The sequence below is a fragment of the Sinocyclocheilus anshuiensis genome, unplaced genomic scaffold (genome assembly GCF_001515605.1).
Source record: "Sinocyclocheilus anshuiensis isolate Anshui unplaced genomic scaffold, SAMN03320099.WGS_v1.1 scaffold9, whole genome shotgun sequence".
Taxonomy (NCBI): domain Eukaryota; kingdom Metazoa; phylum Chordata; class Actinopteri; order Cypriniformes; family Cyprinidae; genus Sinocyclocheilus; species Sinocyclocheilus anshuiensis.
Window position 1 is genome coordinate 2,106,572 of NW_015540887.1, and position 12,923 is coordinate 2,119,494.

The 12,923-nt window shown below is 36.5% G+C and overlaps 1 long non-coding RNA gene across 1 annotated transcript; it reads left to right on the plus strand.

The window, feature by feature from the left end:
- The first annotated feature begins 287 nt into the window (after positions 1–287).
- On the plus strand, positions 288–1,764 carry LOC107688748 (uncharacterized). Its single transcript, XR_001634266.1, has 3 exons — positions 288–361; positions 1,207–1,370; positions 1,602–1,764. It is a non-coding gene; the product is annotated as an uncharacterized LOC107688748 (long non-coding RNA).
- The last annotated feature ends 11,159 nt before the right edge of the window (positions 1,765–12,923 follow it).

The following is a 12,923-nucleotide window of genomic DNA, read 5'->3' on the forward strand; positions in this document are numbered from 1 at the left end:
TTGTCAGGCTGTGGACAGCTGGAAGAGCACATGGTCTATAATGCACTTACGAACTTGTTAGAGTCAATCGACGGTAACCCAATAGTGATGTTCTGCCACGCAACCTATGCCTCCATCCACAAAGCTCTTCAAAGCTTTCTTTCTTTCTTGCTCTTTGACCACACTTCCACTGTTTGTGTGTGTGTGTACTTGTTTATGCTACATTGTGGGGACCGGCCTGCGGTCCCCACGAGGGAAAAAAATTATTAAAAATAGTAAATGATGTTTATCTGAAAGGAGAAACTGAACTATGATATCCACACTCTGAGGTGTGCTCGTAAAGATGTTTGTATACGCTGGAAGAAGATCTTGCTTCAGCTGGGTGAGGTGGACTATAACTATTTTTACATTTATTATTTTTATAATTATTGTATAAATGTATTATTTATGTTTATATTATCGTTGTATGTTTTATTTATATACACTAGCCTATGTTTAAAATATTAAGTCAGGAAGTATTTTTTTTTAAACTTTTTTAGTAATTTTACTTTTATTTAGCAAGGTTGCATTAAATTGATCCAGAGTAACAGTAAATACATTTATAATTTTATAAAAGATTTCTGTAAAAAAAAAAAATATTTTTATATATCAAAGAATCCTGAAAAATATAAGTTTCCGCAAAAATATTCAGTAGCACAACTAAGAAATGTTTATAAATTTAAATGTTTCTTAAGCAGCAAATCAGCATATTAGAATAATTTCTGAAGGATCATGTGACAGTGATGACTGAAGCTTGACCATCACAATAAAATTACATTTTAAAATATATCAAATTAGAAAAACTTAACTGAACTTGTAATAATATTTCTTACCGCCTTACTGCCCCAAACTTCTGAATGATAGTGTATTTATTTTTACATATTTTTTTTTAATTTATACTATATTTGTCTTCTATTTTTTCATATATATCTGTCTTGCTGAATTGTATTTTTTCTTCCTTTTCCAGCTCTTGTGAGGGCTTACAAGAACAATGCTCATTATGTCTATAAAAATGTCAATTATTTATGCTTAAATCTACTGTACAATGCAGGATGCCAGTTAACATAATAGTAATAGCATACCAAGTCAAATGTGACCCTTATTTGCCAATCTAATGGCAGTGGAGTGTGAGCATGTCTTTGTGTCTGAAGAAGTGCAGTCATGTCAATGTATATGTTGTTGATCCAGGTTACCAGAAGGAGGCAGACTCCTTACTGACAGTGAACAGACAGACGGTTCTGAGTGACTGGGAGAATGTGGAGAAAGCCAGAGAACTTCTGCGAATTGTGTCAGAGGAGACAGGCCTCTTCCCCCGTGGACTCAGCAACAGTGAAAGATACATCTTTGTCATGGTAAATAAATGTCAGCATCATAAATGACAGTCCTCAGTCCTACAGCCTCGATACTTTACTGTATGTGTACATTAAAGGGACTTATCATGATAAACGTGTAATGTAAAAAGTAGAGTTTTCTACATGATTATATTTTACTTAATCAAGGATGTGCCACTTTTACAAGCAGCTTGGTGGAGCTGAAGGACTTTTGGAATAATGAGCATTTTAATTGTTATGATCATTTCCTAGGATCGACTGGTGTCTCTGGACAGTGCTGAAGACTTTGTGCGGCTGGCCAAAGAGAAATATCCAAGAATTGAGTCTTGAGATGTAAAGGAACTTCTAAGTTTGGACTCGTTTGCTCTCTTTGATGCTTCTTCTGCAACTGTTTTTTTAATCAATAAATTCATTGTTGTTTTGTCCTGAGGAATAGAGACTAATGACATTATCTTCGGAAATTCAGAAAGATACCAGCAAGTAAGAAAAATATGATGTATACATCTAGAACAAGAGTCACTTTTGAAAATACTTCATATTCCCTTAATTCTTCCACTTTTTAACAGTAATCCAGTTTAATTCACTAATTTAAATGTTATTTACATTCTTTTGTTTCTCTTTTGTAAGTCACTTTGGATAAGTGTCAGTGCATAAATGTAAAATGTAAGTGTAAACGGATACAATACACATATTCATTTATTTATTGGTATTCATTATTCAGATTACAGTATACTGTAGTGTCAAAGGGCCTGGCGCGGGAGAGGGGCCCGGAACGCGATTTCTACCGAGGGGGACCAAACGCGCCATTCCTGCCAAGGGGGGGGCCCCGAGTCAACATGCTGTTCAGGAGGCCCAGTAACTGTAGCGGTGCCCCTGGGTAAGCGCATTAATTGTGGTGTAGACACTCTCTAAATCTCACTAGTATCACTGTTATTTACATAAAACTCAAGAGACTTTTATGCTGGTCCCCGTAGATAGACGGCAGTCTAAACGATTCCGAAATAAGAATTACTGAATGCACTTTTAATAAATAATATAATTTAATCTCAATAATTTAATCTAACTTAACCTACAGGTTTTACTTTATTCTCAGTTAGCCTACATGTTAATGTGAATAGAATATCCCCTTTTGTGATTTGATGTACTTCGTCAGATTAGCCAGAAGAGGTCAGTCTAACCTATTTGAAAGTACTGTTTTTTTCCCTCTTAGCAGTAGTCCAGCATGAGCTCACTAAACACCTAAAGACATGACATCCCATGATGAAGATTGACTACAGTGTATTTCGTAACTCTCTGCTTGATGCCATGCATGTCTGTTTAATATCAGATAATAAGTGAGTGTGGTCATAGTTTCAGCTGTGCACGTTGACCTATATATTGTTGTCTCCTGGGCCTGATCTCAGGGGCCAGAAACAGATGTGGAGCAGAGAAAGAGAGAGAGAGTTTGAGAAAGCAGTGTAAGGAGGAGGACAGGGCGTTATTATAAATCTTCTGAGTTTTCAAGCTTGGCTCTCTCTTATTGCTGAGGGCCAACAGAAACACCTTGTTCTTATTATATATGTGTGTGTGTGTGTGTCTGATCATGTCAGTGTGATAGTCCTGGCTTTGTTGTCACGTCCCTCTAGCAATTGCTGGAAATATTGATCCATGACCAAAGAAAGGACAGGGTCCAACTCTCTACAGTTTACATCATCTCGGGGTCTGTCTATGAAAGGTCTATCTGTCTATCTGCCCCCATTCACCTCGCAGACGGAGGAAAATAGGAGCATTTTATCTTTATGAAGGATATGTGATTGTATTTCATAATGACTATAATTACCGCTTGAGTCCAACTTCATATCAGCTCTACAACTGGGTCAGAGTAGAGTCCTATCATATAGCAGAGTGTCTGTCCTTTTTTCTTTTCTTTCTTCAGTCATTTCCCACTCTTTCATTCACTCTTTATTAAAGGGGTCATATGATGCGATTTCAAGTTTTCCTTTCTCTTTGGAGTGTTATCCCTTTCAACTCCTGCCACCCTTTCTTTAGTGCTTTCTACTTCTCTTTCCACTATCTCCAGCTGTGTTGATCAAGTTACTACGGCTGTATCTTCGAGTTGCACAAGAAATCGTATACTTTTTCCAGTTGTCTAGATCCGGTTGGATTTAATACATGCCAACAGATCAAATTTTTTGAAATTTGACGTTTTCATTTGTTTTTAATTTCAGTTTCTGTTATTTTAGAAGTACAACTTAAAGTGATTTCAGTTAGTTGCCAAGGCAACATTTGTAATTTTTGTTTTTCTAGTTTTTAGAAATTTTAATTTATTATTTATATTTTATTTATTCAGCTTTATTTTAATTAATGAAAATTTGTTTAAATCTTCTTAGTTTTTGTTTTAGCCAACTCTTTATTACTTTAAGTCTTTATTTTCTATTTGGAAAATGAAAAGAAATTACCAACTGATTTGAAAAAAAAGAAAGGAAAAGGAGAAAAAAAATTTTTTGCACATAAAATAAAGAAAAATATTTTAAAAGTTTAAAATATTGAACCTTCAATTGAACAGTTAAGTGATGCATATGTTATGCAGCAACAACCCAGTCTCATTGAAATTATGCTGAATTATTGCAAAAATGAAATAACTTTCAGGGCGAATGCAGTAAGTTTGATTATGTTTCACTTCATTACTGGTCCTAAAATTAGACTCGACAAAGACAGCCATAATGGAGTGTATGCATCTCTGGCCTTAGATTTTGACATTACCCCATTCCCGCATCTCACACACCACAGGGCATGACCTATGTGTGTTATTTGCTGAAGCATGTAGCATATACTAACATCAAAACCATGTCTAGTCTCACCGACTAACTCTGGGAAACTTTATTTACTTACAGGAAACCAAAATGTTCCATTACTAACATAGTTTACCACAGTCTCAACACTCCTTATTATGTCCAGTACTAAAAACAGTGCCTGATTGATCTAATGATCATACTGAAACTGAAATACTGAACAGTGAAAAATTCTGTCATGTACAGGCAATGTCAAATCTCCCAATTATGGCAGAAGCACCTACAATCAACAGCAAAGCCTTAACATCATTTGTTTGTTAATGCCACTTAGTTTGATATTATGTATAACACCACACGATTCATACATTTTTAAGTATGACTTAGGTATCCTGTCCAAAAGTATTAAAATATTTTTGTGGCCACTTTATATGTGTATAATACCAATATGTGCCTATGCAAGTGCGTTTAACAGATGATGGGGGATGTGAGAATGGTTTTCTCATCATAAGAACATTTGGCAAAGAGAGCGGCCAGACCTGTCTCGCTCTCTGCTCCGCTACCCTGTGAGGTAAATAGACCTGGAACCAGACATCTCTCCCTTTTCCCAATAATATGGCTCTCAGAGATCAACTAGAGTGGTATAGTAGGTTAGTTAACAACGCAAGTAGAAAATACAGAACTTTCAGATGAGCAGACAGAGCAGGAACCACTGAGCAGCTGAACCCTAATGAAATGATTTAGTGGGACAATTAAAAGTAATTTTCCCACTATTAGGCCTAATTTTCCATTTTGTATTTTAGTAACTAGTTGCATCAATGTCTAATGATTTGATGATTTTCTTTTAAAAAATTTGTAATGAATATGAGCTTCTTTTTCTTCTTGCCAACACTTCGTTTCTTATTTTTTGCACATTAAAGTTTTGTTTTATATTTTAGAATATATACCATATCTTTAATTTCAGGTTTGTGTTGAACATTTACATTGTGGGTTTTAGTGATGCATAGGTAATTCTAAGTTTAAATCTAAACTATTGTTATCATTTTATTACCAATGAAATGTCAGAAAACACAACAGTAGAGTATGAGGTTCCTCAAGGCTCTGTTTTAAGACCAGTGCTGTTTTCCTGTACATTTGAGAAATTAGTAAAAAAGAAACCAAGTTTCAAACATCTGTATCTCATCCCATATGGATAACTGTGCTGTACTAAGACACCATGCCTTTGTGTCCTCATTTGTTTGGTATTTTATAAACATATTACCATAACTGTGAGACAACTTAAATGAATAAAACTCTATATAGATGTGACTAGAGTGTGCAGTGGAGAGAGAGATGCATACTGCCCAGAGCTTTCCTTAGGTTGCCATATATTTGCTCTTTCACTGTATCTACTATTTTCTTTTTCTTTCTTTTTTTCATGTTGAATTTGGTTCTAAAGGAGAATAAGAATTTAATATATGATCCTTGCTTCTGCTCTGAGGGGACTATACCATGTTTCCTTATCGAGGGAATGCAGCCTGTGGCTTAAAGCCATCAATGATTGGACAATGGCCTCTTATTGGCTAACATATGTGGTGCAGTTAAATAAATGGTTGTCAGTCCTTTTGAAAGAACAGCACAGCTTCTTTACTGTCCTCCTCGTGAGGCCCCAGCATAGCACAGCTCTCTATTCTCATTAAATAACAGAAAAATTAAAATTTTGCATCACAGTGAAAAAAGGAACATGTAGCCCCAGGCATGTTGGATAACATACTTCTTCAGAATGCAAAAGGTGAAAGGTTACTGTAGGTAAGTAAAAATGCAGCTTATCACATGTGTAGACTAAGTCATTCCAAATACAGCTTATTTTCCCCAGTCTGCTGTCTTTAATGAACTCTTAATGTCACTTCTATTGTCTTTGAAATACAGTTAAAGTGTACTTTGTAATGTAGCATTATAATGCAAGCATTCATAGTAACCTAAATATAATTTATTGTAATTTATGTTGAAACTTTTGTAATGCATTTAAATATATTTGTAATTACATATTTATTATGCTTTAAAAGCATAACAAAAATGATTATTAAAATAATAATGTAGTGCTTTAGTGTTTACAACAATTACTTTTTCACACACAGCTTTACATTTGAAGGGTATGATACTTGACAGTAATGCACTCCAATGGCCCAGTCCATTGTCATCGCATAGACATTTGTTTGAAGGTATTTTGTCTGGGGACATAAATCATGTTAAATCTGCAATCTGCTTTGCTGTTTCCTTCCTAAACAACACAAGGGTCAGGTCACCAGACTGAGGTAGGATAACCCTAAACTTTAAATCAATCCAGTTGACTCCTGAGCTGTGTCCTTATCTATAGCCTTGCTCTACTCTGCTTTATCTCACAGCGAAACACTCCACAACCTAACCTGACCTCTTTGGCCAAGTCTGCATGCTCACACTACCCCCTCAAGAAACGTTAGACTTATTTGGGTCAGTTGACGTAGTCCACAAATGAAACCCATTATGCGCTGTTCCCGTGAGACGGGACCATATTGAATCTGAAATTTTGCACGTAAGCACACTGGCATTGAGTCGTCCAGTGTTTTTCGTTTTTGATGCTATTCACTGATTTAAACAGTTTGGTTTAAGCAGCTTTGAGGGGTGACACAGTCTCTTTGGAGCAGAGCAGAAATCCAGATGTGCTTGGAGGGTGAAATGTGCAGTTATGTCACAAGCGCTCAGGGGGAGAGAGGTGAGCAGAGGGATTTGTTTAAGAGAGAGGCCCTCTGAATGGAGATAAACATTCAGAAGAGAAAGCTTTACTGCCGTTTGCATTCAGCATGGTATGTGCTTGAGATAAGTGTCAAGTCTGAGTTGTAATGTGTCTGTAGTGACTAATATGTCTGTGGACCCCTAGAAAACCCATCTTAAAAAGGCAAAGGGTCAGCAGAAAATGTCTGAATTAAAAACAAAAATCGCAAAACTGTGGTATTGTAGAGTGCAACGATGATCTTTATTGTTCCAGTAGTTAAGTAGTACCTTTTGGAAAGGCTTACTTTATTCAGCAAGGATGTATTAAATTGATAAAATGTGACAGTAAATGCATTTATAATGTTACAGAGGATTTTTATTTCAAATAAATGCTGTTCTTTTGAACGCACTGTTAATCAAATAAATAGAAATGCATCACAAATTCCACATATATTAAAATAGAAAGCATTAATTTTAAATCGCAAATATTACTGTAAATTTAAATGATAAATTTCACAGTACTACTGTTTTTACTTTACCTTGGTGAGCATAAAAGACTTCTTTCAAAAACATTAAAAAATCTAACAGTTTGGTATAGTGTAGTGTTCTCATTAATGGTCTTCATATGGATTTTAAACCTTCAACCAAACCAATTATCTCACCATAAATCACAGCATTTTGTAAAAACAAAAAAATTAAGATGCAATACAAAACTCAATTCTATCTAATTTCTAACAATTCTAATTCTGCAAAGACTTGTACCGTTATGTAATTCACAATGCTTTATGAAGGTGAGTGGATTAATAAATAGTCTGACGTTATGAAAGGAGTCCTTGGTTGAAAAACTTTGATAAATCCTTATCTATGCTGTGTTTATCTGACTGTGTCAGTTGCCCTGCAAAACTAATGCACATTTGATTGTGTGTATGTTCCCATGGAAAACTGGCTCTCACCAAAAATGACTCTGTGACCTTGAAATACTAAACCGTCCGGTATAACAATAACATCATGCTGACAGCAGTAAGAAAAAGTGTGCAGAAAAAAAGAGAGAACTTCAGAGTGCCACGTAACAGGAAAAAAGTAGAGCTCTTTCAAAAACGTCTAATTACCAGTGAATGTAGGCACACACAAAACGAAAACATACTGTACATTTAACTTTGTGACTTTTTTGTGATTATTATATATTTATTTATTGTTGCAATGACTATATATTTGGCATATAAAGGTGTTATTTTATGATGATGTAAATTGCAGTTTGGACTTTTGTAATTGTGTGTGTGTGTGTGTGTGTGTGTGTGTGTGTATTTGTTTATTTATGTGGAAATGTTGACCTAATTTTATAACATTTTTCATAGTTTAGCACTTTAATGGGGACAAAATTGTAAGTTGTGGTGGAAATGACATGACAATTATGTTAATGTTTTAATGCAGGGTTAATTTTGACAGGCATTTTTGATTTAGTCTTAGTCTTTATCTTGAGACGAAAATGCTTCAAGGGGTCATATGATGCCCATTTTCCACAAGTTGATATGATTCTTTAGGGTCTTAATGAAAAGTCTGTAAAAGTTTTCATTAGGAATTAGGAATGCTCTCCCTTTAAGACGGAAGGCACGCATGTATACATGTATATGTAATACTGAGACAAGTTCAGTTTTCACCCACCTGCTTACGTTCAGTTAATCCATAACCGACTGTATTTACGTGAGATACTCTACACGATAGACATTTGGACTGCTGTGTGTGTATTTGAGCACTGAGAACTGATCGCACGCTGTAAGTTATATGAGAACTGAAGAAGTGGAACGTGCGCGAGAGAGAGCACTTCTATCAGCGCGATTCCGCCTATCCCGCCTTAAAGGGGTCATATGATGCGATTTCAATTTTTCCTTTCTCTTTGGAGTGTTACAAGCTCTTGGTGCATAAAGAAGATCTGTAAAGTTGCAAAGACTAAAGTCTCAAATCCAAAGAGATATTCTTTATAAAAGTTAAGAGTTAACCACGCCTACCTAAAACGGCTCGTTCTAACACGCCCCCACATACCACGTAACTCGCGTTACTTGTAATGAGTTACCCCCAACACTGATCCCTAACCCTTCGGGTGCTAAGGCCATTGTTTCAGATCGCTAGTTCGCATTTTGGTAGCCTATCCATCCACTGCGGCTGCCATACTGAGACTAGATATGCAAACGCCCCTTATCCGATTGCAATCCAATGACAGGGACGCACATTTTGAAGGACAAGACAGTAGCCTATAGGATGTATTTTGAATGTCCGGTAGTCCTCAAATAACATTATAGTCCTGTCTCGTCTTGTTAACGAAGACGCGGCATAAATTTCGTCATAGTTTTTATCATCAGATATTAGTTTTAGCTCGTCAACGTCTCGTCTTAGTCACAGAAAAAATGTTCGTTAACGAATATTTTTCGTCGTCGTCTTCGTTGACGAAATTAACACTTTTTTTAATGTCATCTTTCTAGACAAAGAAAATAAAGTTTTAATTAATCTGTTAGAACATAAAAGTGCCTGAAGTTGAAGAAACAGCCAGATATCACAGACACACACACAGCTGAATTCACTTGTGAGGAAACGCCCAGCGCTGGCAGGCTGGTAGAGGTCGGAGCCCAGTGTGGTGGATATAAGGCTATAATTGAGCAGGGATCTCCCTTTTTATGGCATGATTTATTCACGCACATTGAAGCATCTGCAGTCAGATAATTACTGAACTCAGCAAGACACTTCTGCACATCCTTTACAGGAACGCCCCGCAGATTACTGCTATCAAAGGAAAACAAACGTATGTTTTATGATGAAGTGAATCACATGTAATTGAATGAGTTATTGCCAGTATTTATTCTGTTAGAGCATCTATATACATTTCTAAAAAAGAAAGAATCCTTACTTTGGTTTTGGCCTTGATATAGAGTCATTACGGCTTCTGTATTTTACTGGAAATGAAGATGGTTGCATAGACAGGTTGTATTTCAAGGCATGATGTCTTTCAGCGAGATCTAATCTGTGCGCTGTGGCCTTTCACCTGAGGGCATGTGTTGGGACAGACAGAAGCACATATTGAGAAAATTGTTCCATGACTGTTACCTGTAGACTTTTATCTTATAGACGTCTCTATATTACCTTGAGCTGTCAGACAGTGACTCACACACTGACATCACAAGCCTGAGGCTCAAAAAACCTCCATCGACCCCTCAGAAAAATCACTGAGCTTCTGGAACTCTATAGAAAATACACTCATAAGTAGTCCGTATCTGATATCACCTATAGCCGGTATCAAGGGTTCAAGATCTTGATACCGATAGAAAGTGATGTTTTATTTGTGCTTTTTCGATGATACAGAAAGTAAGTGCAGCCTAATCTGTATTAAAGTAAAGGTGCATCGACCATGATGCATTGCTCTGACAGATTCAGTGAGTTCATTTAATGGAGAATTCAAATGGTAGCTCAGACTGGAGTTTGTTAGTCTGTTTGAAAGATGAATTTAAAGGGGTCATGAACTGAGAAATCAAAATTCCCTTGATCTTTTGACATATAAGAGGTCATTGTACTATAAAAACATCCTTTAAGTTCCAGAACTCAAAGCTTTCTCGTTAGTCTAAAAACAGCTTACATTGAAACCAATCTGCAAAAACAACAGGTTGTGGAATGTGCCACTTTATGATGTAATAGTCTGGTTAAACACCGCCTCCACAGAAGAAGATCAACGCCTGCTTCTACATCGCTGCCTGTTTAGCCCCGCCCACTGATTCGTGCACGTAGTATAAATAACGAGAGAGGCAAACGCTGGTCTGCGCAGAAACCAAACAGTAAAGATGGCTTCGAAGACAACGCTGTACAGTGCCAAGTTGTGGAAAAACACAGTCTTTGCATCGCCTTCCTTCTGATCCCAACATTAGCAAAGAGTGATCAGTGGATTAATTAAACTTGGTCCTTTGTTCACTTCATTCTACCGTGGATTCGTTTACAAACAAAGCACAATTTGACGCTGCTGACGATGATGTGCCGACTATATTGGATCCGACAATAACGTCGCATCACACGAGTGTAACTGTTTTTATTATGTGGTCACTATGGATTTGTCTGTTAAAAACTGATTATTTATGTGTTTTTAACCTAAATCACATTAGCGTCCATCTGTGAAGGATGTATACACAACTGTTAGCCAATCACAGCAGTGGCCGTTTAATTCTGAGTTTACAATCCACCACGTCTGTTCTGGTAAAACAGCACAGAAAATAGCTTATTACTTCTACATTATGATGTTTTTTGATGTACAAATCTTTATAACATTATAAGTGGACCTCAGAGAACAGTAAAAAAAAAATATAAAAAAGGCAGTTCATGACCCCTATTAAAGCATTAGCTCATAAGAGCAAGTTGTTCATTAATTGAACTACACAGACATTCTGTATGTTTGCGTGCAGCACGTGAGGAACACTTGATAAATTATGTTAAGGGGGTACACATCAAAATAGTTTAATTTCAGTCATATAATAGGAATGATTAGAGGTCCACCGTATCTTACAGTACAAAGATCCACCCACTTTGGAGATGTTTGGTTCTTTTTCTGAGAATCTGAGAACAAAGAAGTTTCGATTTACACTCCATTTAATTTAAAATTTTAGATTTAAAAGATTTAAAAGAGATCTCATTTGGGATTTTTCCTTCCTACCCTCCACATGTTCACATTCCACAATCATAACCCACACTGTCCAAACTTTCATAGACCATTGATTCTCTCCAAACTGTTGTATCCATCTTAACTCTCACTTTATCCATTACTTAGACGTCCGCTACATGCATTACCATATAAACTCTGACCACCGGTTTGCTGAAATAGCCTTTGACTCAGGTCACAATGACATCAAGGGGAAAACACATAACTATGACCATCCTTGTAACCATGGCAACAGCCATACCCCTCACTGACAGTCCTTGGTCCTGTGAGAGACATTCTGGTCTAATGGGACCGGTGAGGTGCTTAGAGAGCCAGCAGAGCTCTATGGTTAAAATGCAACCACATTTGAGCAGTATCACGGACTTTAGCCAGGCAACGAACCCACAGCTAAGCAAAGTTTGATCTATAAATACCAATGGAAGTGAGACAAACATGTTGGGCCGAGATTCTCCATCAGGCAGCAGTGTGTGTGTGTGTGTGTGTTAGTGTATGTTGTATAGACACACCCATGTTTCGAAGGCTTCAGTAGTTGATGAAGGGGTAGTGTGTAGTCGAAAAGGGATTTGAAAAAAGAAGATTCCTAACATTCAAAATGTGATGGTATGATGGCGTAGGCAGTTTAATTTTTATAGATTGACTTCACTCTGTATGAAGTCAATCTTCGAGATCTAATTTTCCTTAATGGAATTGTTCACAAAAACACTGTCATCATTTACTCACCCTCATGTCATTCCAAATTCATGATTTTTCTTTTGTGAGACACAAGACTGTGCTTCTCACTCTTTTTTCATACAATTACAATGAAGATTAGAGCTATCAAACTTTAAATAATGCCCAAATGTAAGATGCTTTTCTCTGAAAATCTTGACATCCACCCTAGCTCTTTTTGCCACATTTATTAACGTTCATGAGAGAAGTAGTGATGTCCAGTGGTTCATTGATCCATTTCCAGTGGTTAACAGAAAATTGTCAGTGAATAATGACACAAATTCTGGTTCTCTCTCATGCAAAGCTCTTGTGCAACTTTACAAAATTTTAAAGGTACTTTCATGGTGCTTTTGCATTATTTTTGAAGCTTGACAGGAAAAAGGTGAGCCAGAAATAAGTGACCAGCACAGTCTTCAGTATTTCTCCTTCTGTGTTCCACAGAAGAAGGTAGTGAATGAAGTAGTTGATTTTTGGAACGACGTGAGTGAGTAAATGAAAGTTTTTTAAGGACACTATAAACTTATTTTGCAACATGGAAGTAAGCTGTTTTCTGTGAATGTGCTAAAAGTTTGATTAATACATGAAGTAGGCTATTAATAAATAGCTAATGTAAATAGTATATCAATGAAGAATGTGAAGCCAGGGAAACGAATAGGCTACTTTTACTCTGAATCTGAC